Source organism: Hippopotamus amphibius, chromosome 11, assembly GCF_030028045.1.
Source record: "Hippopotamus amphibius kiboko isolate mHipAmp2 chromosome 11, mHipAmp2.hap2, whole genome shotgun sequence".
In the NCBI taxonomy this organism is placed as follows: domain Eukaryota; kingdom Metazoa; phylum Chordata; class Mammalia; order Artiodactyla; family Hippopotamidae; genus Hippopotamus; species Hippopotamus amphibius.
Window position 1 is genome coordinate 22,509,932 of NC_080196.1, and position 27,303 is coordinate 22,537,234.

Genomic DNA, 27,303 nt, shown 5'->3' on the forward strand with positions numbered 1-27,303 from the left:
AGGTAGGAGAGATACAGTCAGCACTACAAAAAACTTAGCTAGATATAGAAATATATAAAAGGGCTAAAAATAAAAATGGAATAAAAAATGGAATAAAAAATATGTTATTGAACTTGTAGATCCCTTAGAACTAAGATCATAATTAATAAAAAAAGTAAAAATAAAATAAAACAAAACAAAACAAAAAAACAACTAGAACTGACCCCAGAATGGACCAGTTCAATAAAATCAATACTAGTATTTCTGTTTCCTTGGGGTCTCAGCTGTAAGTGTGCTTCTACCCGCCTTGGGTTTTTTGTATTACTCTGCAACCAGCAGAGCTTCCTTTATTGTTTGTCTGTAAGCACTGGTGTTTGGGGAGGGACAGAGTACAATAGTGTTTCCTTCCCCTGGGAGTGAGTGAGCAGTGGCACCCTGTCTGGGACACGGTGGTTCAGTCAGGTGTGGCAGTGCCTGTTGCAAAGGGATGCCAGCAGCTCAGGTGTAAACAGAATGTCTCAGAGTTGGGCCACTCTTTGGGGTTTTTGGCTCTCAGCTGTAGGCACTCTAAGCAGCCCCGCCCAAGAGCCTGAGGGCCTTTGTTATCCCTGAGTGCCTTAGCTTGGCCCACAGGGGTCCTTCCTCTGTCTGTCACAGGTGCTGAGAGAGAGGCTCCACCCATGGCTCCTCCCCCCTGCTTGTGGGTCAGCAGTATCCAGCCACCACTATGGTCTCGCAGCTCTCTGCAGTAGGCACTCCTCAGTGTGGACCTCTTCCCTCCCGTCCCCTCAGTCTGTCTTCCACTGCCAACAATGTTTCTCACCCTGAACCAGCTCTCCGGTTCCCATGTTCCCACTCCCAGACCCCCTGTTCAGCTGTGAATCGATGTCTCAGTCCAGGCACACTGAACTGTGGGGCAGACCCTCTGTGTGTTTCTCACTCTTTCCCGTCTGCCACAGCTCAGCCGCTTCACCCTCTTTGAACCTTTGCAAATGCCTCCCTACTGGTTATGTCGGGATCTTTGCAGTCCTTTCTGGTGTCCAAGGTTTTTTGCTGGTGTTCAGCTGGTTCTCTGTGGGAATTATTGCATCTTTTGGTGTATTCCTAATGCATCTGTGGAGAGGGATGCATTCCATGTCCTTCTACATCGCCGCCATCTTTCTTCCCCCTTAGATGTATTTTTGATGTATTTTTTTTGGGGGGGAGGTGAGTTCTGCATCCTCCTACTCTGACATCTTGATTTGAATCCAGCGTATTCCTTAATCTTGTATGTCTTCTCTTAATCTTACCATGAACTAGGCTGGCTGTAGATAGCTTCTTAAAAATTCTTGAAATAAACATGACAAAATTAATAGTTGATGATTATGAGTTGTAGGAATATAGGTGTTCTATTTTTTAATAATTTTAATCATGTAACAAAATAACAAAGAAAAAGTAGCATTGTTTGTTAAAATATCAGTTCAAATGAAATTTGCTCTAATGGTTATAGTAGCTAACATGCATTGAATAATTATGTAGTAAGCATTGTGGAAAACATTTATATATTTTTCTTTTTGAATTCTTGTAACCAAAAGTGGAGTCTGGCTGCTGAAAAGAGAATTTGCTTTATTTTGGATGCTGGCATCCCAGGGGGGAGGGCGGACTCCTGTCCAAAGGCTGACTCCCTCCCCCTCCCCCCTACAATCAGTAGGCAAGAGCTTTAGTAGGCTGAAGGAGGGAGCTGCATGCAGAAACAACACAGTCAGCTCTGACAGTCATCTTGAAATTGGTCATCAGTGGTCTGACCAGCATCATCTTGATTGTTTTAAGTACAGTTAATCTTCAGTTCCAGGGTTGGTTTGTTTCCATTTCTTTGAGGCCAGTTCTTGGAATTGTGGCAGCTTATGTCATGGCTACAGTCTAGTCATCATGTAGTTAACTTCTTCCACCTGGTGGGGGTTTAGTATCTGCAAAACAGCTCACAGGATATGGCCCAGAATATTATCTATAGCCCTTGAGGAGGAACTAAAGGTCCTTGACTGCTTAAGGACTAAACTGTTATTATTTGGTGTCCTTTGACTGTTTTCCTTTGTTTCTGCACTTTCTTACTTCTCTGATTAAACTTATTCTTTGGTTACAGTCTTTCCACAGGCAAAAGGCAGGCAGAGGGCATGGGTTACAAGGACCATAGGGTCTTCTTGTTCCATTTCATTCCCACAACAATCAAGACCACTGAAACATAAGACTGTTTTCCTGTACTTCTCTTAAATAGAAAGAAAAATGTCCAATTTTACTCTTAAAATTATAATTTTTAAAATGTAATCTTACAATATATAATTAGCATGCCAATTTTTTCACTCTACACATGGAATATATTAACTAGAAACAACATAGCAATTTAAAAATGTCCTTTAATATATAAATTCATGATGTGCTTTTTTTATGGTAACAAGTCAATTATTGGTTATAGATTAATAACCACAGATAATTTCATAGGTTTAAATATTATTGCAAAACTGTTGACAAGACACCAAAGGAAATTACTGATAAAAATTTTGGAAACATTAAATAGTTTTGTTTAATATTTCTGAGTTTTGGTAGTTACCATCTGAGGTATAGTTTGAATGATCTTCAAAGATTTTTTTTCAATAGTTTTTCAGGGCTAAACTTGGCCTTGAAGTTTAAAGATGTTGGCAGACACAGTTAACTCAAGTTAATAAGGCAAAGATGCACAATTTATTCTTTATGTATTCCATTTAATGTTTTATGCTTCCCTCCCCACCTCCCCATTAGACTACATCTGACAAGTATTCCTTTAGATTTGGCCCTTAGCATGGTAAAGAAGTGGGGAAGAAACTTTAGGACAACTCATTCCCTTCTGTATAAACCCAGCTTAAAGCAGGTTTATCAGTGGTATTTGGTCTATAGATTTATTGTTAACCTAGTACAACAGTGTGGTATCATGTTGATGGTATTCCTCAGAAATTGTTCTCACTAGGACAACTCCTTGAAGGGCCTTAATTGCTGCTTTGGGATTTACCCTCCCGCTGGTCTCAGTTAAGGAAAGCAAATCACATTATTCCTTTTGTTTCCATAAAGTCTCTGTTTGCTCTAGGAAAAGGGGTCCATCTCCTGATACACTGAATGCTCTAATGAGCTCCTCCTTCCAGCTAAAAACAAATTTTTTTGATAGACTCAGGACTATCTCTTGTGTAGCAATGATAATTACAGTAAATGTCAGACTCTGCTCTCCTACTGGATGTAGTAGATTAGAATATATGGTGTAGGCAGTCATCGATATTGGTGATTTCAAAGATTTCAGAACCAGAGATCAGTTTGGTCCATACATAAAGAGGGCATACGTTGTATAGACAAATATAGGGAATGTGGACACACACAGGAAGGACAAAAGTGGGGAGAATTGTTTGAGTACTACTTAAGCACTATGTAAGAGGATTAAAGGACTAAAATAAGAAAAAAATAAGCTGGCCAGTGATATGTCGATGGGAAAAAGAGACTCATGTCCACCACTATTTCCTCCATAAGGACTTACCTCAGAAAAAGAGAAGAGATATTTCATTCCGCAGCTAATGAAAGCAACCTTTGATGAGGCCTTTATTTCCCTCTCCTCTAGTAAGAAGAATTTTAACCCTAAATTTCCACCTTTTCTCTACTTACATCTGGTGTGTGTGTGTGTGTGTATATATATATATATTTCTTTTTTTTTGGTCTCATCTCATATCACTTTCTAACTTCTATAAGAGTGGTGAAAGATGGATCATGCAATAGGTAAGTGTATCTCAGAGATGCTGCTTTGTTTTACTTATGTACTAAGTTATTCATTCAATTGTATAAGGAAGAAGAAAATTATATTTGCATTAGAAGAACAATGACAGCATTTGGGTTTATATTTCTCATGATGTACTATCTCCCATTCTAGAAAAATTTGAAAAAAAGAATCTCCAGATTTTTGTATCGTCCCTCAAATGGTGACTTCTAATTGAAATAATCTTCATAATTTACTATCTGACCATTGCTGTTTTTTGATTCAGGCATGGTGAACTTCTTCACCATCCATCAGGCTCAACCACACATCTTTTGGTGAGATCTGAACTACAGCCTTGGGCAGGAAATGCCTCTTTCCAAGCTTGTCCTTTCTTGGCTATTGTCCCATGGTCCAAGATATCATTTAGGGTTCTAATTACACTGTTACAGTTACTGTCCTTCCATAGCTTAATAATTTTTTATACTAATCTTCTGTTTAATTTAAAAAAATCCCTTTTTAAGCAATGGACTATCTGATTATCCTGCATGGTTTCTGAGCTATAGAAAGTAGTCTAGATGAATGTAGCAACTAGTTAATGATTAAGAGTTTTAAGGCCTGAATCCGTCTTACAGGTGTGGGGCTTAGCTGTTTCTAACTTTCCTATTGAAATTCAACCAATTATATACTGCTAATGTCTTTTTCAAGAATTGCGCTTAGAAAACATGAGCAATTAAGAAACCCCCAAAGAGGTAGCCACACGTGGCTCTGCTGTGATCTTTCTTTCTTTCTTTCTTTCTTTCTTTGCCATGGCTTATTAGAAAGTGTGTGAGAAAAAAAATTGGCTGTGGAAGGAGGGAAGCAGACGTGATGTGGCAATGTTGAATGAGGCAAAGCATTCACATAGAGGAGGGATATTTAACTGGTGTTTACTATGCTCATACACTGTTAGTGGGAATGTAAATTGGTGCAGCCACTGTGGAAAACAGTATGGAGGTTTCTCAAAAAAACTAAAAATACAACTAGCACATGACCCAGTGTTGCCACTCCTGGGTATACATCCAGAAAAAACAAAACTAATTTGAAAATGTGCATGCCCTGCAATGTTCTTAGCAGCATTATTTACAATAGCCAAGATAGAGATGCAAACTAAGTATCCATAAACGGTTGAATGGATAAAGAGTGTGATATATATTCTTTATATATATGCTGGATTACTACTCAGCCATAAAAAAAGAGTGAAATTTTGGCATTTGTAACAACATGAAAGGACTTGGAGGGTATTATGCTAAGTGAAGTGAATAGACAGAGAAAGAAATATTGTATGATATCACATATGTGGAATTTAAAAAATACAACAAACTAATGACTATAACAAAAAAGAAGCAGACTCACAGGTATAGAGAACAGACTAATGGTTACCAGTGGGAAGGGGAAGAGGGGTGGAATTTAGGGGCAGGAAAGTAGAAGGTGCAAACTGTTATGTGTGAAATAAGCTACAGAGATATATTTTACAACACATAGAGTATAGTCAGTATTTTATAACAACTATAAATGGATATAACCTTTAAAAATTGTGATCAGTATATCATATACCTGTAACATATAATATTGTACATGTAGTATTCTTCATTAAAAGAATATAAATTTAAAAAAGTAAATGGTGATTCCTTTGGATTGTCACAGTAAATATATAATAACAAAAGGTGGTATTAATCTTTCCTAAGAAAGACTGAAAACCCACAAGGATCACTTGAGTTGTAACTATTTATGAAATGTAATTTTTTAAACAAAAAGAAACATAAGATTCTCTAGAAACAATATATTAAATTATAAACAGCCATTTAATAGTTTCAGTAAATATTTAGATTTTGTCTCTAAGTTGGAGAATAAAAATATAGCCAGATATTATAAATTATGATCAGAATTTAAATATTGTCACCGTTATTGTCCTAGAGGAAAGAAGTAATGTAGAAACCTTCTTCAGGCCCTGCATTCAGATTTCTCAGTCCTGTGAAACACATATATTCACTTTCCATTTTAAGCACCATTAGTCAGGTTACTCGCCATTTTCCTCCAGTCTCACGTCCTTCTCTCCTTCTTTGCTCTTTCAATAAATTTATATCTTCCTTTTCCTAAAAATTTCTATTTTCATATCAGTTGTATTCACATGTTCTTTAGGATGCATTCTATCACTGTTCTCCCCATCTATTTCACAGATCTATTCATGTGAACTAAGATTTTCAGCTTTGTTCATATCGTGAGTATCCATAAGTTGATGTGTCTCTGTCCATGTGTCTCTTTTTTGTAATATCTCTATTTGTGTCTTAGTTTTCAGTTTAGAAATAAACTGTGGGTTTAAGTAAACAAATCAGAAGATAAGGTTCTTTCTATAGGAATATATAATTCAAACTCAATATTTTTTCACCCTATGTAAGCATTTTGAAATCCTAAACAAGTTTTATATTATTCATCATCTTTTTTATCTATGTGTAATATTATATGGATTGCAATTATTTTGTTTCCTGTATATGAATGGAAATGGTATGAAATGCTGAAAAGGAAACTAGAGCGGTTTGTTAAAAGAAGATTATTTGTTCCATGGGAATTTTCATTTGTAGCTATGTTAGGAATTTTTCAAATTACTGCTTACTTGGATGTCACCCTGGTGTGAGTGAGAAGAATTCAACAGTTAAGTTATTTTTCTGTAACAGGGAAAATACCTAAATGAAATATAAAAGTAAAAAAAACCCTTTATATTTACTTCATAAAATTTTAATCTGGTAAAATATCAAATTTACAGAAAAGTTACAAAAGTGGTACAAATAACTATCATTAACCTTTTAGCTGGATTCAGTAATAGTTTACATTCTGCCTGAACTATTTACTCTATTTTTTATCTGTATATCAATAACCTATCTCCTCTATCATCTATCTATCTATCTATCATCTTTCTATCTATCATCTATCTATTCATGTTTCTAGCTAACTATCTATGTAGCTACCTATCATCTATGTATGAGGGTGAGTCAAAAATTATCTGCACTCTGGCTGTAGAATTTATAGAAATTTTCATATAACTGGAGTGCATGTATAACTACCTATTGTTATCTGTCTATCATTTATGTATATTATCTCTTTCTGTGGACAATTTGGAGTCATTCTGTCCTTTTACTGCTAAATACTTGTGTTTTTTCCCTAAGAATAAAGACATTATTTTACATAACCACTGTATAGTTAACAAAATAAGAAAATTTAATATGAGTATAATATAATTATCTAACCCATAGTTCATATTCATATTTCTCCAATTGTCTTAATATTATTGTTAACAATTTCCTTTTTCCCAGTCCAGAATCACACATTTAGATGTCATGTCTCTTTGACCTTCTTTAATCTGGACCGATTCCTTAGCCTTTATTTGTCTTCATTGAATTTGATATTTTTGAAGAGTGTAGGCTAAACTGTTTTGTCCAACTTGTCTCAATGTGAGTTTATCTCATATTCATTCATTATAAGAATCAGGCTGTGCAATTTTGGCAGGATTATGATTGAAATGACATTACATCTTGTTCAGAGCATCATATCACTAGTCACATGATGTTGGTTTATCTCAATACTGGTAATGTTAACTTTGATTATTTTGCTGTGATGATGTCCACCAAGTTTTTCTATGTAAAGTTTACTACTTCATATTTTTTAATTAACAAGTAATTTGTGGGAAGTTATTTTAGACTATGTACATAGCCTATTTCTCATATTTTCATTCACAAGTTTTTACCATTTATTAATGTTTTTCTTACTCCACCATTCCTTCTATATTTATTAGTGAGGATCCTGCTGACAGGAATAGTTTTCTACGTTATTTATTTATTTATTTATTCTTTTTTTATTTATCAATATGAGCTTGTTGATCTTTATTTCTTTCAATTCATTAGTATCATAGTATGTTTTAATGCTCAAAATTTCCTAGAATTGAACAGTGGTATGTCCATCAAATTGGCTTCTATTTCTTTTTTCATGTGTCCCTATGGTTCCGGTAGAGTTTTTTTTTTTTTTTGAGTGTAACAAGAAATGAATCATAATGGAAAAAAAAAACAAATGCAACTTCTGAAGCCTACTTTGTTTCACTGGCTTTTTCTAATTGGCCTCATCTGAAAGTTGTTCTCTTTGTGCTTGTCTTGGTGTTCTACTGAATGACATTGATAGGCATCCTGTTCATCCTTATATTGTCATACCTGGATTCCCATCTCCACACACCCATGTATTTCTTCCTCTCAAACATCTCTCTTCTGGATCTCTGCTATTCTACTAGCTTCATTCCTCAGTTGCTGGTTGATGTCTGGGGCCCAGGAAAAACCATCTCCTACTGGTTGCATCATTCAACTTTACTTTACCCTTGCACTGGGAACCACAGAATGTGTGTCACTGGCGGTGATGTCCTATGATCGTTATGCAGTTGTATGTAAACCCTTGCATTACACTGTCCTCATGCACCCTTGTTTCTGCTGTCTGTTGGCTGTGGCTTCTTGGGTAAGTGGCTCTACCACCTCTGCACTTCATTCCTCATACCTTTTGGGTACCCCTGTGTGGACATCACCAAGTGGACCACTTCTTCTGTGAAGTTCCAGCACTACTGTGACTGTCATGTGTTGATAGCCTTGCTAATGAGCTGACCCTCATGGTCACGAGCTCCATTTTTGTTCTCATACCTCTCATCCTGATTCTCAGCTCCTATGGTGCCATTTCCCAGGCAGTGCTGAGGATGCAGTCAACAACTGGACTTCAGAAAGTCTTTGGGACATGTGGAGCCCATCTTATGGTTGTGTCCCTCTTTTTCATTCCAGTTATGTGCATGTACCTCCAGCCACCATCAGGAAATTCTCAAGATCAAGGCAAGTTCATTGCCCTCTTTTATACTGTTGTCACACCTAGACTCAACCCACTAATATACACTCTCAGAAACAGAGATGTAAGAGGGGCAGTAAAGAGACTAATGGGGTGAGAGTGAGCCTGTATACTTGTGACATTAACAATGTAATGGGGCATCTCTTCACCAATCATTCATCCATCCATCCATTCATCAACACTCTTTCATCCACTCACTCTCTCAGCACTTATTGAGCATGTACTGTCACAAGGTCATGGACTTTGTGTTAGCACATATGAATTAAACACAGTCTACCTAAATTCCAGTCACTCTCTAATGAAGAAGCCGCCATGTAAAATATGGATAAAAGGTCAATTTTAATTTTTTTAGTGCACAAACCTAAAAAAATAAAAGTATCATATTCTTAATTGAAAATGAAGCATAGAATTTCTAAAAATTGATAAAATTCAAGTGTAATTCCTATGGAGAGATGATATACTTAATTTTAAACAACCTAGAATATGTCATTGAATTTCTTGTTTTTTAGGTAGAATTTATCATAAAAGCTGTGTTCTTGGTTTGATTAAAGACATAGTGAAATACCTTAAATCATTTCTTCAACACTGCTATCCTTTTTTGAACGTAGCTAATGTTGAGAGGAATTTTTGTTTATATTCTTTTTTACCCCATTATCAACAGTAAAGAAACAACTTTTATCAGTCGTAGCAAGAAAGACTCTGAACTAATGCAACAGAAATACGCCTGTTGTATTTCTCAATATTCAAAGCAGTGAGAAGTGTAAAGGAGATGAAAAAGTAATGGTCCAGAGAAAAAAGATGGCGGCGAAGTAGAGAGACGTGGAGTGCATCCCTCTCCACAGATGCATTGGGAATGCACGGAAGGACGCAGTCATTCCCACAGAGAACCAGCTGAACACCAGCAGACGGCCTCGGACACCGGAAAGGGCTGCGGAGAACCTGACATAGCCGGTAGGGAGGCATCTACGAGGGCTCAAAGAGGGTGAAGCGGCGGAGCTGTGGCAGACGGGAGGGAGTGAGAAACATACGGAGGGTCCGCAGCGCAGCTCAGCGTTCCCGGACCGAGACATCGATCCGCGGCTGAACGGAGGGTCCAGGAGCGGGAGCGTGGGAACCGGAGAGCTGGTTCAGGGGGAGAAACATTGTTGCCGGTAGGGTGACGGACCAAGAGGACAGGAGGGAGGAGGTCCGCGGAGAGGAGTGCCGATCCCTGAGAGCTGCCCGGCCATGATGGCGGCTGGAGGCTGCAGGCTCCCGGGCGGGGGGGAGGAGCCGCGCGCATAGCCTCTCTCTCTCTTTCTGTGCCTCTGCAACAGGCAGCGGAGAGACGCCCTGCGGGGCCACATAAGGCGCTCAGGGATAACAAGCACCCTCAGGCGCTCGGGCGGGGCTAGATTAAAACTCCTTGCAAAGCCAGCAGCAGGGAGGCTGCCGAGAGAAAAAAAAAAAAAAAAAACAGCATCAAAAAGAAAAAACCCCGAGAGAGGCCCAACTCTAAGACTTTCTGTGTACGCCTGAGCCACCAGCGCCCTCTGCAACAGGCACCTCCAAGCCTGACTGAAGCAACAGTGCGCCACTGCTCACTCCCTCCCAGGAGAAGGAGCCACTATTGCACCCTCTCCCTCCCCACACAACGAGGCTTACAGACGAACAATAAAGGAACCTCTGCTGGTCACAGAATAACGCAAAAAAAAAAAACCCAAGGCAAGGAAAAGGACACTTACAGCTGAGACGCTAAGGAAACAGAAATAGTAGTATCAATACCTATTGAACTGGTCCATTCGGGGATCAGTTCTGGATTTTTTTTTTTTTTTTTTTTCCTTTCTCTCTCTTTTTTTTTTTTTTTTTTTTGATTTAGTAAATACGATATTAGCCCTAAGGGATCTACAAGTTTTACAACATAATTTTATAAGGATATTTTTTACTCTTTTTTTTTTTTTTGCCTTTTAAAATACTTCTATATCTAGCTAAGTTTTTGGTAGTACGGACAAAATATCTTTCATACTTTCCTTTCATCCCTTTCTTTTATACACTTCTATTCCTTTCTTTTTCTTTGCATATTTCCAACCACATTATGCTCTTCTGTTCCCCTTTCTTCCAGCCATTTTAAGTGTATTTTATCTTAACATACTTATAAGCAACACTATCGGTCTGCTCAGACTCCTTGCTCTATTCTCCAGATGATGCACTGCCTTGGTATTAATATTAGGCTTTTGTCTTTATCTTAGTTCTTAGTACAGTTGTCTAATTACATTCTGAGAATCTCCATTCTCTCTGGTGGTACTCCAGCTCATTTCTATATTTGATCCTAGCTTACAAAATCTCCCTGGATTGATGTTTGTATGTGTAGGGTGTTATTTGTTGTTTGTTTGCTTTTGCTTTTGTCTCTGATTTGTTCTGTTTCAGTTGTCAATTTCTGCTGGGTTTCTCTCTGAATATCTGATAGCACACTGGGGTTCTGTCAGGTCTTTCTAGAGCCTTATGTCCTAACGGATTCAATAATTGTGTGTCTTATACATGTATGTGTTTCCTAGACTGAATATTCGTCTAATCCAATACTTGGACATTAGTCTGAGGCTTGGACAGTCTTCTATAAACACCTCTATCACCAGGACAAGCAACCCCAAAAGCTTGGACAACCATGAGGAAACAAAGAAACACCATGCAGGCAAAGGAGCAGGAAAAAAACCCACAAGACCAAATAAATGAGGAGGAAATAGGAAAAATGCCTGAAAAAGAATTTAGAGTAATGATAGTAAAAATGATACAAAATCTCGATAACAAATTAGAGAAAGTACAAGAAACAGTTCATAAGAACTCAGAAAAACAAACAGCAATGGATAACAAAATAACTGAAATTAAAAATACTCTAGATGCTCTAACCAGCAGAATGACTGAGGCAGAAGAACGAATAAGTGAGTTGGAAGATAGAATGGAAGAAATAAACGCCACAGAGCAGGAAAAAGATAAAAAAATAAAAAGACTAGAAGACAGCCTCAGAGACCTCAGTGATAACCTTAAACGTACCAACATTCGAATTATAGGCATCCCAGAAGAAGAAGAAAACAAGAAAGGGTCTGTGAAAATATTTGAAGAGGTTCTAGTGGAAAACTTCCCCAACATGGGAAAGGAAATAATGAACCAAGTCCAAGAAGCACAGAGAGTCCCATACAGAATAAACCCAAGGAGAAATACACCAAGACACATATTAATCAAACTAACGACAATTCAACACAAAGAAAAAATATTAAAAGCAGCAAGAGAAAAGCAACAAACAACATATAAGGGAAAACCCATCAGGATAAGAGCTGACCTTTCTACAGAAACTCTGCAGGCCAGAAGGGAATGGCAGGATATACTGAAAGTCCTGAAAGAGAGAAACCTACAGCCAAGAATACTTTACCCAGCAAGAATCTCATTCAGATTTGAGGGAGAAATCAAAAGCTTTCCAGACAAGCAAAAGTTAAGAGAATTCAGCACCACCAAACCAGCCTTACAACAAGTGCTAAAGGAACTTCTCTAAGTAGGAAACACAAGAAAAGGAAAACACCTACAAATACAAACCCAAAACAATTAAGAAAATGGTAATTGGAACACACATGTCAATAATCACTTTAAATGTAAATGGATTAAATGCTCCAACCAAAAGACACAGACTGGCTGAATGGATACAAAAACAAAACCCTTCTATATGCTGCCTACAAGAAACCCACTTCAGACCAAGGGATACATATAGACTGAAAGTAAAGGGATGGAAAAAGATATTCCATGCAAATGGAAGTCAAAAGATAGCTGGAGTAGCAATACTCATATCAGACAAATTAGACTTGAAAGTAAAGACTATTAAAAGAGACAAGGAAGGGCACTACATAATGATCAAGGGATCCATCCAAGAAGAACATATCACAGTGGTAAATATCTATGCCCCCAATATAGGAGCACCTCAATACATAAGGCAAATGCTAACAGCTATAAAAGGGGACATCGACAGTAACACAATTATAGTGGGAGACTTGAACACCCCACTTACATCAATGGACAGATCATCCAAACAGAAAATAAATAAAGACACACAAGCTTTAAATGACACATTAGACCATCTCGACTTAATTGATATTTATAGGACATTCCATCCAAAAACGACAGACTACACTTTCTTCTCAAGTGCACACGGAACATTTTCCAGGATAGATCACATCTTGGGTCACAAATCAAACCTCAGCAAATTCAAGAAAATTGAAATCATATCAAGCATCTTCTCAGACCACAACGCCATGAGACTAGATATCAATTACAGGAAAAAAACTGCAAAAAATACAAACACATGGAGGCTAAACAATTCACTCTTAAACAACCAAGGAATCACTACAGAAATCAAAGAGGAAATCAAAAAATATCTAGAAACAAATGACAACGAAAACACAACCACCCAAAACCTATGGGACGCAGCAAAAGCAGTTCTAAGAGGGAAGTTTATAGCAATACAGTCCTACCTTAAGAAACAAGAAAATGATCGAATAAACAACCTAACCTTACACCTCAAACAACTAGAGAAAGAAGAACAAAGAAACCCCAAAGTGAGCAGAAGGAAAGAAATCGTAAAGATCAGAGCAGAAATAAATGAAAAAGAAAGGAAAGAAACCATAAGAAAAATAAATAAAACTAAAAGCTGGTTCTTTGAGAAGATAAACAAAATTGATAAACCATTAGCCAGACTCCTCAAGAAAAAAAGGGAGAAGATGCAAATCAACAGAATTAGAAATGAAAAAGGAGAAGTCACAACGGACACCTCAGAAATACAAAACATCATGAGAGACTACTACAAGCAACTATATGCCAATCAATTGGATAACCTGGAAGAAATGGATACATTCTTAGAAAAATACAATCTTCCAAGACTGAACCAGGAAGAAATAGAAACCATGAACAGACCAATCACAAGTACAGAAATTGAGGCAGTGATTAAAAATCTCCCAACACACAAAAGCCCAGGACCAGATGGATTCACAGGCGAATTCTATCAAACATTTCGAGAAGAGTTAACACCTATCCTTCTCAAACTCTTCCAAAATATTGCAGAAGGCGGAGCACTCCCAAACTCATTCTATGAGGCTACCATCACCCTGATACCAAAACCAGGCAAAGATGTCACAAAAAAAGAAAACTACAGACCAATATCACTGATGAATATAGATGCAAAAATCCTCAACAAAATACTAGCTAACAGACTGCAACAGCACATTAAAAAAATCATACACCACGATCAAGTGGGGTTTATCCCTGGGATGCAAGGATTCTTCAATATACGCAAATCAATCAACGTGATACATCATATCAACAAATTGAAGGATAAAAACCATATGATCATTTCAATAGATGCAGAAAAAGCTTTTGACAAAGTTCAACATCCATTTATGATAAAAGCTCTCCAGAAAATGGGCATAGAAGGAAATTACCTCAACATCATAAAAGCCATATATGACAAACCAAAAGCCAACATTGTTCTTAATGGAGAAAAACTGGAAGAATTCCCTCTAAGAACAGGAACAAGACAAGGGTACCCACTCTCACCACTGTTATTCAACATAGTTTTGGAAGTGTTAGCCACAGCAATCAGAGAAGAAAAAGAAATTAAAGGAATCAAAATTGGAAAAGAAGAAGTAAAATTGTCACTCTTTGCAGATGACATGATACTATATATAGAAAACCCTAAAGACTCTACCAGAAAACTGCTAGCACTAATTGATGAGTTTAGTAAAGTAGCAGGATACAAAATGAATGCACAGAAATCTCTTGCATTCCTATACACTAACAACGGAAGAGCAGAAAGAGAAATTAAGGAAACTCTCCCATTCACCATTGCAACAAAAAGAATAAAATACCTAGGAATAAACCTGCCTAAGGAGGCAAAAGATCTGTATGCAGAAAACTTTAAGACATTGATGAAAGAAATCGAAGATGACATAAACAGATGGAGGGATATACCATGTTCCTGGATTGGAAGAATCAACATAGTGAAAATGACTGTACTACCCAAAGCAATTTACAGATTTAATGCAATCCCGATCAGATTACCAATGGCATTTTTCACAGAACTAGAGCAAGAAATCTTACGATTTGTATGGAAACGCAAAAGACCCCGAATAGCCAAAGCAATCTTGAGAAGGAAAAATGGAGTTGGTGGAATCAGGCTTCCTGACTTCAAACTATACTACAAGGCCATAGTGATCAAGACAGTATGGTACTGGCACAAAAATAGAAAGGAAGATCAATGGAACAGAATAGAGAACTCAGAAGTAAGCCCAAACACATATGGGCACCTTATCTTTGACAAAGGAGGCACGAGTATACAATGGAAAAAAGACAGCCTCTTCAATAAGTGGTGCTGGGAAAATTGGACAGCAACATGTAAAAGAATGAAATTAGAACACTTCCTAACACCATACACAAAAATAAACTCCAAATGGATTAAAGACCTACATATAAGGCCAGACACTATCAAACTCCTAGAGGAAAACATAGGCAGAACACTCTTTGACATACATCAAAGCAAGATCCTTTTTGACCCACCTCCTAGAATCATGGAAATAAAATCAAGAATAAACGAATGGGACCTCATGAAACTTAAAAGCTTTTGCACAGCAAAAGAAACCATAAACAAGACTAAAAGGCAACCCTCAGAATGGGAAAAAATAATTGCCTATGAAACAACGGACAAAGGATTAACCTCCAAAATATACAAGCAGCTCATGCAGCTTCATACCAAAAAAGCAAATAACCCAATCCACAAATGGGCAGAAGACCTAAATAGACATTTCTCCAAAGAAGACATACAGATGGCCAAGAAACACATGAAAAGATGCTCAACATCACTCATCATCAGAGAAATGCAAGTCAAAGCCACAATGAGGTATCACCTCACACCCATCAGAATGGCCATCATCACAAAGTCTGGAAACAACAAATGTTGGAGAGGGTGTGGAGAAAAGGGAACTCTCCTGCACTGTTGGTGGGACTGTAAGTTGGTACAGCCACTATGGAAAACAATTTGGAGGTTCCTTAAAAAAACTACAAATAGAACTACCATATGACCCAGTAATCCCACTCCTGGGCATATACCCAAAGAAAACCATAATCCCCAAAGAAACTTGTACCATAATGTTTATTGCAGCACTCTTTACAATAGCCAGGACATGGAAGCAACCTAAATGCCCATCAACAAATGAATGGATACAGAAGATGTGGCATATATATACAATGGAATATTACTCAGCTATAAAAAGGGATGAGATGGAGCTATATGTAATGAGGTGGATAGAACTACAATCTGTCATACAGAGTGAAGTAAGTCAGAAAGAGAAAGACAAATATTGTATGCTAACTCACATATACGGAATCTAAAAATGGTACTGATGAACTCAGTGACAAGAACAGGGAAGCAGATACAGGGAATGGACTGGAGAACTCGAGGTATGGGAGGGGGCGGGGGGTGAAGGGGAAACTGAGAAGAAGCGGGAGAGTAGTACAGACATATATATACTACCAACTGTAAAATAGTCAGAGGGAAGTTGTTGTATAACAAAGGGAGTCCAACTCGAGGATGGAAGATGGCTTAGAGGACTGGGGCAGGGAGGGTGGGGGGGAATCGAGGGGGGGGCGTCAAGGAAGGGAGGGAATATGGGGATATGTGTATAAAAACAGTTGATTGAACCTGGTGTACCCCCAAAAAAAATAAAATAAAATAAAAAAAAAAAAAAAAAAAAGTAATGGTCATCATAAGCTAGGTATTGTTAGCTGAAGTAAGTGCTTGGAGCACCTGCATAACCTAAGAAGCAATAAAGAATTTCTAAGGCAACTGAACACTAGGCTCTGAAAAATGTGTCGATGAATCTGACGGGTATTTGAAAGAATTATGTGAAAATATATTGGAAAAAATTTGTGATAAAAGCTACATGAAAAATGTTAGGTTTTTTTCTTTTAAAGCCTGAGCTGTTTTGAATATTTGTGGTTAGTAAGTACACTATAAAAATCAACATATATTTTCCAGGAAAAGAAATGTATTTTTAATAAAAATAGTTTTGTTACCTATATTATTTCACCGCCTTTGTCTGAAACAACTGTATTATGTATGTAACACTTTAACCTAGCACTCATATTGAAGTAAAGTGGCATAAGGTTAAAGACAATTCAATATAAAGTAAAATCTTGGCAACACCTGAGTTTTGTATGGTAAGTCAAATGTCAATTGTAGTTTTGAGGCTTTTAAAGTTCAGATATGTTTGATTCAAACCCATTTCCTATAGTATTAAAATGAAAAACACATCTCAGATTTTCCCCTCAATTTCCTGTGTGGCTTGCAATTACATTGATTCTGATGTCTTTGTCTTCTCCTTTGTGTGTCTCTGATTCTTTCTTTATCTCCAACTAGGCATAAACAGTAATTAGGGGTATGTTCATTTGTTCCTAATTTACTGTCCAAGAAATGAAGAAGAAAGAATCATATCTATAAAAGAACCCTTAGTAAATAATTGGGTACACATAGAGTGACCCATCACAGAGTAAAACAAAAACAAAAACAAAACAACCACCACCCCCCAAAAAAAAAACACTTAAAAAAACTTAAAAGACATAGCCTAGTTCTTCGAACCATCTTGCATTTATGGAAATATTAGTATTTGGAACACCACATGCAGTACCCTAATCTCTCACTGCCTAAATTTTCAAATACAAGTCCACCATATTCCAATTACAATTCACAAACAAAAAAACTTAAAAGAAAGATAGTACACACTTGCCAGATTTCACAGTGTTAATATTTTACCATGGTGCTTTATCATTCTCTGTCTATAATAATATAATATTAGAATGCAATTTAAATATTTTTCTGAAATATTGTAGAGTATAATGCATACCTATCCTTAAGTGCTCCTGAGAGTATTTCCTAAAGTAAAGATCTAATCCAAGGTCACAAATTGGATTTAGGTGTTATGCCTCTTAGTGTCCTTTAATCTGGAACTATTTTTCAGGTTTTTTTTTTCTTTGCCTTTAATGAGCTTAATATTTTTGAAGAGTACAGGCCATTCATTTTATACAGTATCTTTCAATTTAGGTTTGCATAATGTTTAGTATAATTAGAATATTTTGACAGTAATGCCCCACAGAAGGGATATTGTGTCTGCATAAGTGCATGTTATTAGAAGGAACCTGGTATATATTTATTCTATTGCTGGTGGTATGAGCTTTCAACACTTAGATAAGGTGGTATCTTCCAGGCTCCTCTACTATATAGTTACTATGTTTCCCTTAGTAGTTCATAAGAACCTTGTGGGGAGAGTGCTGAAATTAGGTAGAATTCTGTTTTCCTTTAGCTTTAACCCATGAGTTTTCTTTAATTATTTTTATTTTTTTTCCAGCTTTATTGAGATATCATTGACATACAACATATGTAAATTTAAGGTGTACAGTATGATGATTTATACATGTATATATTGCAAACGACTACTGCACAAATTGTTAGTTAACCCATCTATCCCCTCACTTACTATACATTTTCTTTTGTAGTGGGTACATTTAAGGTATATTCTCTTAGCATCTTTCAAGTAAATAATACAGTATGGTTCATTATAGTCACCATGTGTAAATTAGATTTCCAGAATTCACTCATCTTAAAACTTGGAGTTTGTACTCTTTGACCAATATTTTCCATTTCTTCAAATCCCAGCTCCTGGCAACAACTGTTTTTCTCGCTCTTTCTCTGAATTTTGCTTTTTTGACTCCATATATATGTGAAAATGTGTAATATTGGTCTTTCTCACTTATTTGATATCCTGTTTTCAGTTCCTCAAGTATGTATACCAGACCCTCATATATATACTAAGATGTAAATTTCTCTGTGTTTGGTACCTGCACATCCTATCTAGAAAGGGAACAAGGGGAGGTTGTCAGGGGGATGGACACTTTTCTGGAGAAAATTTAAAGGCAAAGGGCTTTGACCCTCCAATCCCCGATGTTTTTGGATTGACTAACTCAAAAGGACTGGTTCTCCATGACCCCAACTTTCAACCCACCCCTTTGCCCAGCCCCCAGTCTTGGTTTTGGCTCCCTCACTTTGCCTTTCCTTGTGAATTACCTTATGAGAATTTTATCATAATGCAAATTGATATATACATATTTACATATATATTTCAGTTTATTTATTTATTGGCTGCATTGGGTTGTCATTGCTTTCTCTAGTTGTGGCAAACTGGGTCTACTCTTTGTTGTGATGCACGGGCTTCTCATTGTAGTGGCTTCTCTTGTTTTGGTGCGGGCTTAGTTGCTCCGTGGCATGTGAGATCTTCCTGGACCAGGGATTGAACCTGTGTCCCCTGCATTGGCAGGCGGATTGTTAACCACTGCGCCACCGGGGAAGCCCCACAAATTGATGTTTTTTAACATCAGACTGGCCATATTGCCTCAGTGCTCCATGGAGAACATTCCATGTGCTTGGTCCCATGGCTCTTGCACTGAACCCGGACCCCTCCCATAGCTGTTTATTCCTTTCCTGGTTTCTGAAAAGCATTATATCTATTATATATAAATAGATGTATAACAAAAAGATTTATTCTTAAGATTTATTCATATTCGTTAAAGATTTAAATTTTTAAGATCTAAAACTACAAAAACATAATCTCCATCAATAGGAGTGCTGCTAAATAAAAAGTGATATGTCCATATAGTGAAATACACAGTAAGTAAGTAAAACTGTCATGGAAGGAGCTACAAGACATATTGAGGGAATTGGTACATCAGTATTAGTTCTATTTTAAATTTTTGCAGGAACATCCATACTGTTTTCCATAGTGGCAATAGCAATTTACATTTTCTCCAACAGGGCAAAAGTGTCCCCCTTTCTTCACATCCTTGCAAACATTTGTTGTCTCTTGTCTTTTTGGTGATAGTCAATCTAACAGATGTGAGGTAATATCTTATTGTGTTTTGTAATTTTTTTATGATAAAATTGACATACAACATTGTGTAAGTTTACAGTATATTAATTTGACATATTTATATATTGGAATATGCTTGCCACTTTAGTGTTAGCTAATAACCTCTATCATGTCATAATTATTTCTTTTATGTGTTGGAAACAAGGTACAGTCTTTTAGCAACTTAATAATACAGGGACTTTCCTGGTGATCCAGTGGTGAAGAATCCAGCTTACAATGCAAGGGCCGCAGGTTTGATCTCTGGTCAGAAAACTAAGGTCCCACATGCTGCGGGGCAACTAAACCCACGCGTCACAACTACTGAGCTCATGCACCTCAACTAGAGATCCTGCGTGCCATAAACTACAGAGCCCATGCACTCTGGAGCCTGCGTGCCACAACTAGAGAAGAGAAAACCCACTTGCCACAACTAGAGAGAAGGCTGAGCACCACAGTGAAGAGCCCTTGTACCACAACAAAAGATCCTGCATGCCTCACTGAAGACCCCACGAGCCACAATAAGACCTGATGCAGCCAAAAATAAATTTAAAAAAAAGATAATAATACAGTATTGCTGACTATGATATCTATGCTGTGCATTTGCTCTCCAAAATCTATTTATTTACTGCTTGCAAGTTCGTAACCTTAAACGGCATCTCCCCAAACTTCCGCCCCCAGCCCCTGGTACTCACTGTTCTCTGTTCTATTCTCTGTAAGTGATATCACATAGTATTTGTCCTCTGTCTGACTTATTTCACTTAGCCTATCATTCTCAAGGTGCATTCATGTTGTAAATGGCGGGATTTCCTTCTTTTTCATGACCGAATATTCCACTGTATACATACACCACATCTTATTTATCCATTCATCCATTGACAGACACTTAGGCTATATCTTGGCTGTTGTGAATAATACTGCAATAAGCATAGCAGTGCAAGTATCTCTTTGTTATGCTACTTTCATTTCCTTTGGACACATATCCAATAGTGGATACACTGGATTATTTGGTTGTTCTATTTTTAATTTTTTGAGGAACCTCCAGAGTGTCTTTCACAGTGGCTGAACCAGTATACATTTCTGCTAACAACGTATATCCGAAGATTCCCTTTCTCTCCATCTTGGCAATGCTTGTTATCTCTTGTGTTCTTGAAGATAGCCATTTTATCAGGTGGGAGGTGATTTTTGCTCTTGAGTTGCATAGATTCTTCATATATTTTGGATATGAACAGTTTATCTGATAGATGGTTTGCAAATATTTTATACCATTCTGTAGGATGCTTTTTCACTTTTTTGTTTGTTTCTTTTGCTGTGCAGAAGCTTTTTAGTTGGATGTAATCCTACTTGTTGATTTTTGCTTTTGTTGCTTGTACTATTATTGTAATATCCAAAAAACACATTGTTTATACCAATGTCAAGGTGCTTCTTCGCTAGGCTTTCTTCTAGGAGTTTTATGGTATTAGGTCTTGTGTTAAAATTTTTTAATCCATTTTGAGTTGATTTAAGTGAGTGGTGTAAAATAAGGGCCCGATTTTATTCTTTTGCAAGTGGTTATTCAATTTTCCCAACACCATTGGGTGAAGAGACTGTCCTTTTCCTTCTGAGTCTTCTTGGCTCCCATGTTAAATATTAGTTGACTGTGTATGTTGAGTTTATTTCTGGGCTCTCTATTCTTTTACATTGAACTATGTGTCTATTTTTATGTCAGTACCACTCTCTCTATTTGTATCTCTCTCATTGTATCTATTACTACAGCTTCGTAGTGTAGTTTGAAATCAGGAAGCATGATGTCTCTGACTTTGTTATTCTTTCTCAGGATTGCCTTGGCTATTTAAGGTCTTTTATGGCTTTATAGAAATTTTAGGATTTTTAAAATTTCTATGAAAAATGCCATTGAAATTTTGATAGGGATTACATTGAATCTATAGATGATTTTTGGTAGTGTGGACATTTCAACAGTATTAATTCTTCTGATCCCTGAACATGGGATATCTTTACTGCTTATGTCATCTTTAATTTCTTTCATCAAAGTATTACGGTTTTCAATGGATAGATCTTTCCTGTCCTTGATTAATATTATTCCTAAGTATTTAATTGTTTTTGATACTGTTTTGATTGGGACACTTACATTAATCCTTTGCAGCATTAATCTCTTTAGCATATAGAATCACAATTGATTTCTGTATGTTGATTTTATATCTTGAAACAGTACTGAACTAATTGATTAGTAGAACATTTTTTCTTAAATCTTTAAGAGTTTCTATATAGGATGATATCATCTGCAAATAATGACAGTTTTACTTCTTTCTTTTTGATTTGAATTCCTTAATTCTTTTTTTTGCATATTTGCTCTAGATAAGGCTTCTAGTACTATGTTGAAGAAGAATGGTGTAAGTGGACACCATTGTCCCTGATCTTTTGGGGAAAGTTTTCAATCAGTGGATTAGTATCCAGACTATATGCAGCTGATCTTCTCAACTGGTGAGCCAGGCTCAATGGTATATTATGAATTTTTTACTGTGAATGAGTTACAGGTAGAGAACTAAAAACTAAGATACCGATCTTAGTTCTCAGTGAAACAGAGCAGGGCCTGGGCAAAACAATTCCATTATAAGCAGCTACATCTGCTTACCAACTTGTGTCTTAATTATTATTTTCTTTAAAGGAAAAATGTAAAAAAAAACTTCGCCAGTTGAGTGTTATGCTAGTTGTAAGTTTATCTTATATGACCTTTATTATGTTTAGCTGTGTTCCTTCTATATCAATTTGTTGAGGGTTTATTATGAAAGGATGTTGTATTTTATCAAATGCATTTTCTGTTTCTATTGGGCTGATTATATGATTTTTTACTTTCATTCTACTGTGTAATGTATCACATTTTTTGGTTTGTATATGTTGAATTATTTTCGCATGCAGGATAAATCCCCTTTTGTTATGGTGTATAATCTTTTTAATGTGTTGTTTCATTAGTTTTTTTCTGTAAATGTTTGCATCTATGTTCATCATGCATATTGGTCTCTAGTTTCCTTTTCTTACAGCATCTTTATCTGATTTGGTATCAGGGTAATTATGGACTTGTAAAATGAGTTTGGAAATATTCCTTTCTCTTCATTTTTTCAAAAGAATTTGAATAGGAGTGTCATTAATTCTTCTTGCAGTGTTTTGTAGAATTAACCTGTGATACCACCTAATCATGGGCTTTTCTGTGTTTTTTTTTTTTAAATTTATAGATTCAATTTTTTTCCTTGTTATTTATCTGTTCAAATTTTCTATTTCTTTTTGATTCAGTCTTGTAGCTTGTATATTTATCTGTATTTATCAATTTCTTCCAGGCCACACAATTTGTTGGCATATAATTGTTCATCGTTTTCTCTTATGTCTTATGTAATTTTGAAGTCTTAGTTTTGTAGTCTCATTTTACATTTCTGTTTTTATTTATTCAAGTCTTTTTTCCCCTCTTAATTAGTCTAGCTAAAGTTTTGTCAATTTTATTTATCTTTTTGACAAACCAGTTCTCAGTTTCCTTAATATTTTCTAATGTTTTCTTGGTCTCTATTTCATTTATTTTTGCTCTGATCTTTGTTATTTCCTTTCTGTGGTTAGATTTGGGTTTCATTTGTTCTTTTTTTTTGTCTAAATTTAACACATTTTTATTTAATTATATTATTGACATTGCTTTGTTAATGACAGGCTAATTTGCTTTTAATGATTACCTTTGGTAATAGAGATAAAAGCAGGATCTCAGTCACTAACATGTTAATTCATTTTACTTTTGTTTTTCTAATATAAACATTTCTCACAAGTTGAGCATCTTTATTTTCTAATATTAGCAGTGATAGTCAAGTGTAATTATGTATCAAATTTTTGATGCTTAAACATTTAATGTTTATGCAATAAGCAACCTGATTAATTTAGTAAAATTAAAAATCTTTAGAAACATGCCTACATTTTAAGTTGATCACTTGATTTAGAAATGTTAAAGTATTCCATTTAGAATAAAATTTCAACCCATATTCTTTAGAGATATTATTTTTACTTTTAATATACATTTCTGTCACGAACATTTCTCTTTTTTTTTTGGCTGTGTTGGGTTTTCATTGCTGTGCATGGGCTTTCTTTAGTTGTGGCAAGTGGAGATTATTCTTTGTTGTGGTGCATAGGCTTCTCATTGTGGTGGTTTCTCTCATTGCAGAGCATGGGCTCTAGGAAAGCAGGGCTTCAGTAGTTGTAGCATGTGGGCTCAGTAGATATGACGCATGTGTTCTAGGGCACATGGGCTTCAGTAGTTGTGGCACACAGTCTTAGTTGCTCTGGAGCATGTGGGATCTTCCTGGATCAGGGATTGAACCCGTGTCCCCTGCATTGGCAGGCGAATTCTTAACTACTGCACCACCCGGGAAGTCCCATGAACATTTCTTTTAAAAAAAAATTAATTAATTATTTATTTTTAGTTTGTTCTTCTTTTTCTAATTCCTTGAGTTGTAAAGTTAGGTTGTATATTTGAGATGTATCTATTTTCTTAATATATACATTAATCACTATTACTGTTGCTCTAACATCTATTCTTGCAGTGTCCCTTAATTTCTGGTATGTGTACTTCCATTTTTGTTTTGAGATTTTTTTCATTTCCTTCTAGATTTCTTTTTTCACTGATTGGTTGTTCAGGAGTGTGTTGTTTAGTTTACACAATTTGTAGATTTTCCAGCTTTCATCTTGTTCCTTTTTGATTTCATACCATTGTAGTCAGAAAAAAATTGATATGCTTTAATTTTTAAGAAAATGCTAAGTATGTTTTACCAAAAGTCTTACTTTTGGTTTCAAGGTTCTTAGGATTCACTGGCAAATAACCACTCTACATTCAGTTAAACAAGAATTTAGAGAGAGAGTTTATTTATTTTTTTTTGTGCAAATACATGAGAGAGAGTTTATTGAATTAACAAAGATTACAGTATACCAAGAAAGAATAGTAAAGATAGAGTGATGACAGATACATCACCAAATTGGGGAAGCACCTGCATCTAGATCCAAGTAGCAGCAATCTGGAGTCCCAAGGTTATAGCATAAGGATGATAACATAGCAAGAAATAAATGTAGATACATCACTAAATTGGGGAAATGCCTACATCCAGATCCAAGGAGTGCTGGGAAGTCCCTGGAAGGCATTCTGGAGCCCCAATAGGGAAGGGTCCCTGGCAGTGTGTCCACTCCACGGGTGAGATTTCAGATTGGAGTTCTGGGGGCTTCATCTTATAATTCCAGCCACAAAGTGATATTATCAGTTTGCATGCAAAAATGCAGCTCTGGATTTACTTTAACAATGTTGTTGGTTTCATCATGTGAGTTACAAGATTTTCCAGACTCCAGGGGACTGGCCAGGTCCTCAGGGCTCAAGAAACTCCAAGACCCACTCCTTTTCTTATTGTAAGTGCTATTTGACTTGCTAGCAGCAGTTGCTAGGTGTGTAAGCAGGCATGCAGTCCAGGCAGGGTCACAGGTCTGTCAGAGGCCTGCTTCTGTCTCCGAGGCCTGAATAAGACTATATTACTAACTTTCCCAACAAAGTACTAGGACTTTTCTTGTGTCCTATTATATGATCTATCCTGGAGAATGTTCTATTTGCAGTTGAGAAGAATGTTTATTCTTGTGCTGAGATGGAGTATATATAAATGTCTGTTAAGTCCCATTACTTTAGAGTATGGTTCAAGTCCAATATCTCCTTATTATTTTCCCTCAGGATGATGTATCCATTGCTAAAAGTGTGATCTTAAAGTCCCTTACTATTACTGTACTGTTGTCTCTTTCTCCCTTCAGATCTGTTAGTATTTGCTTAATATATTTAGTCGCACTAAGGCTAAGTGTATATATATTTACAATTGTTGTAACTTTTTGATGAATGGACTCTCATTATTATATAATATCTTTCCTTGTCTCTTTTACAGTTAGCTTAAAGTTTATTTTGTAGTTGTAAGTATAGTTACCTGCATTTTCCTTTGGTTTCTTCTTGCATGGAATATCTTTTTCCATTCCTTCACTTTAAGCCTATGTGTGTCTGTAGTGTAAGCACTGACAGCCTTTCCTTATCTTTTGTGAATCTATTTTATGTTTTTGCTTTGTGGTTACTATGAAGATTACATAAAACATAGCATAGATAAAATAGTCCCTTTCAAGCAGAAAGCAACTTAACTTTGATCACCTAAACTAGCTCTACCGTTTTACTCTCCCCTTTTATATTTTTGATGTCACAGTTTCTTTTTATATTGTGTATTCATTGACAAATTATAGTAGCTGTAGTTATTTTGAATATGTTTTCCTTTAACCTTTATTCTGTATTTAAGTGATTAACACACCATCCTATTACAGATTTAGAGTTTCCTACCTCTGTGTGTATATTTAATTTTTACCAATGTATTGTATGAATTAATGTCTGGAATTATCATATGTTTATTTTAGCTTGAAAAACTCTTTTCATCATTTCTAACAAGTCAGGTCTGGTCATTAAGAACTCCCTCAATTTTGTTATTTGGAAAAGCTTTTATTTCTTCTTTATATTGAAAGGTAACTTTGCCAGATAGAGTTTTAATGGTTGAAATTCCTTTTTTTTTCCCCCACTTTTCAATACCTTGAGTATATTATTCTACCCTTTCCTGACCTATAGGGTCTCTGCTAGGCAAACTGCTTATTGCCTAATGGGAATTCATTTGTAGACTATAGTCTTTTTTTCTTTGGCCACTTTTAAGATTCTTTCTTTGTCTTTGATTTTTGACAGTTTCTTTTCAATATGTCTTAAAGAAAGTCTTCAGCATTGAGATAATAGGGTGATCTATTAATTTTTGAACTTAGAGTCCAAGTTTCTCCCAGGTCTGGGACGTTTTCAGCTATTTCTTTAAATAAACTTTCTGCTTCTTTCCTCCTTATGGAATTCTGATTATTCTAAAATATTCTGTTTTGAAGGAATCCCATAGTCATGTAGATTTTCTTTGTTCTTTTTAATTTTTTTTCCTTTGTTCTCCTCTGATTCAGTTATTTCAAAGTCTTGTCTGCTAGCTTGGATATTTTGTCTTTTATTTGCTCTACTCTGCTGTAAATGTTCTCTTTTGCATTTTTATTATAGTCACTGATTTTTTTAGCTCCAGACTTGTTTAGTTTTCTTTATACTGTCTTTCTCTTTGCTCAATTTCTCATTTTGTTCACATTTTTTTTTATTTTGTTGAATTGTCTGTTTTCCTGCAGCTCATTGAATTGCCTCAAAATAGTTTTGAATTCTTTATCAGCTAGATTACTAAATTCTCAGCCTTTGAACTACATTATTAGAGGATTATTACTGTTTTGTTTTCATAACATGTTTCCTTCATCTTCATGTTTCTTGTAGTTTTGGATTTATTCTTTTGCTTTTGAAATAGAAGACAATTTCTCAAATCTTTACTAGTTGCCTTCAAATGGAATATACTGTTTATGAGTTCTATCTGGGGTTTTCTTTGCCTTTGTATGGGTGCACCTGCACCACACTTCTGCTCCATCTTTTAGCTGAGTTCCTAAGCTTTTGTGTCTTCTCTGGTTCTTCCAGTTTTCTAGGCTGGCTGCTAGAGACGTCTCATTTGTTTTCCAGAAGGGGCACTATAGTTTGTTTTTATTTTCTCTTTTGTCCATAGATCCTTGTTTGTTTTTTTGATGGCATTCCCTTTACCAGACATAGTCTTACTGCCATATTTG

General features: G+C 36.1%; 1 pseudogene; it reads left to right on the plus strand.

Annotated features, from left to right (window-relative positions):
* Positions 1–7,821: 7,821 nt before the first annotated feature.
* On the plus strand, positions 7,822–8,363 carry LOC130830829 (olfactory receptor 2J3-like; annotated as a pseudogene).
* Positions 8,364–27,303: the final 18,940 nt, after the last annotated feature.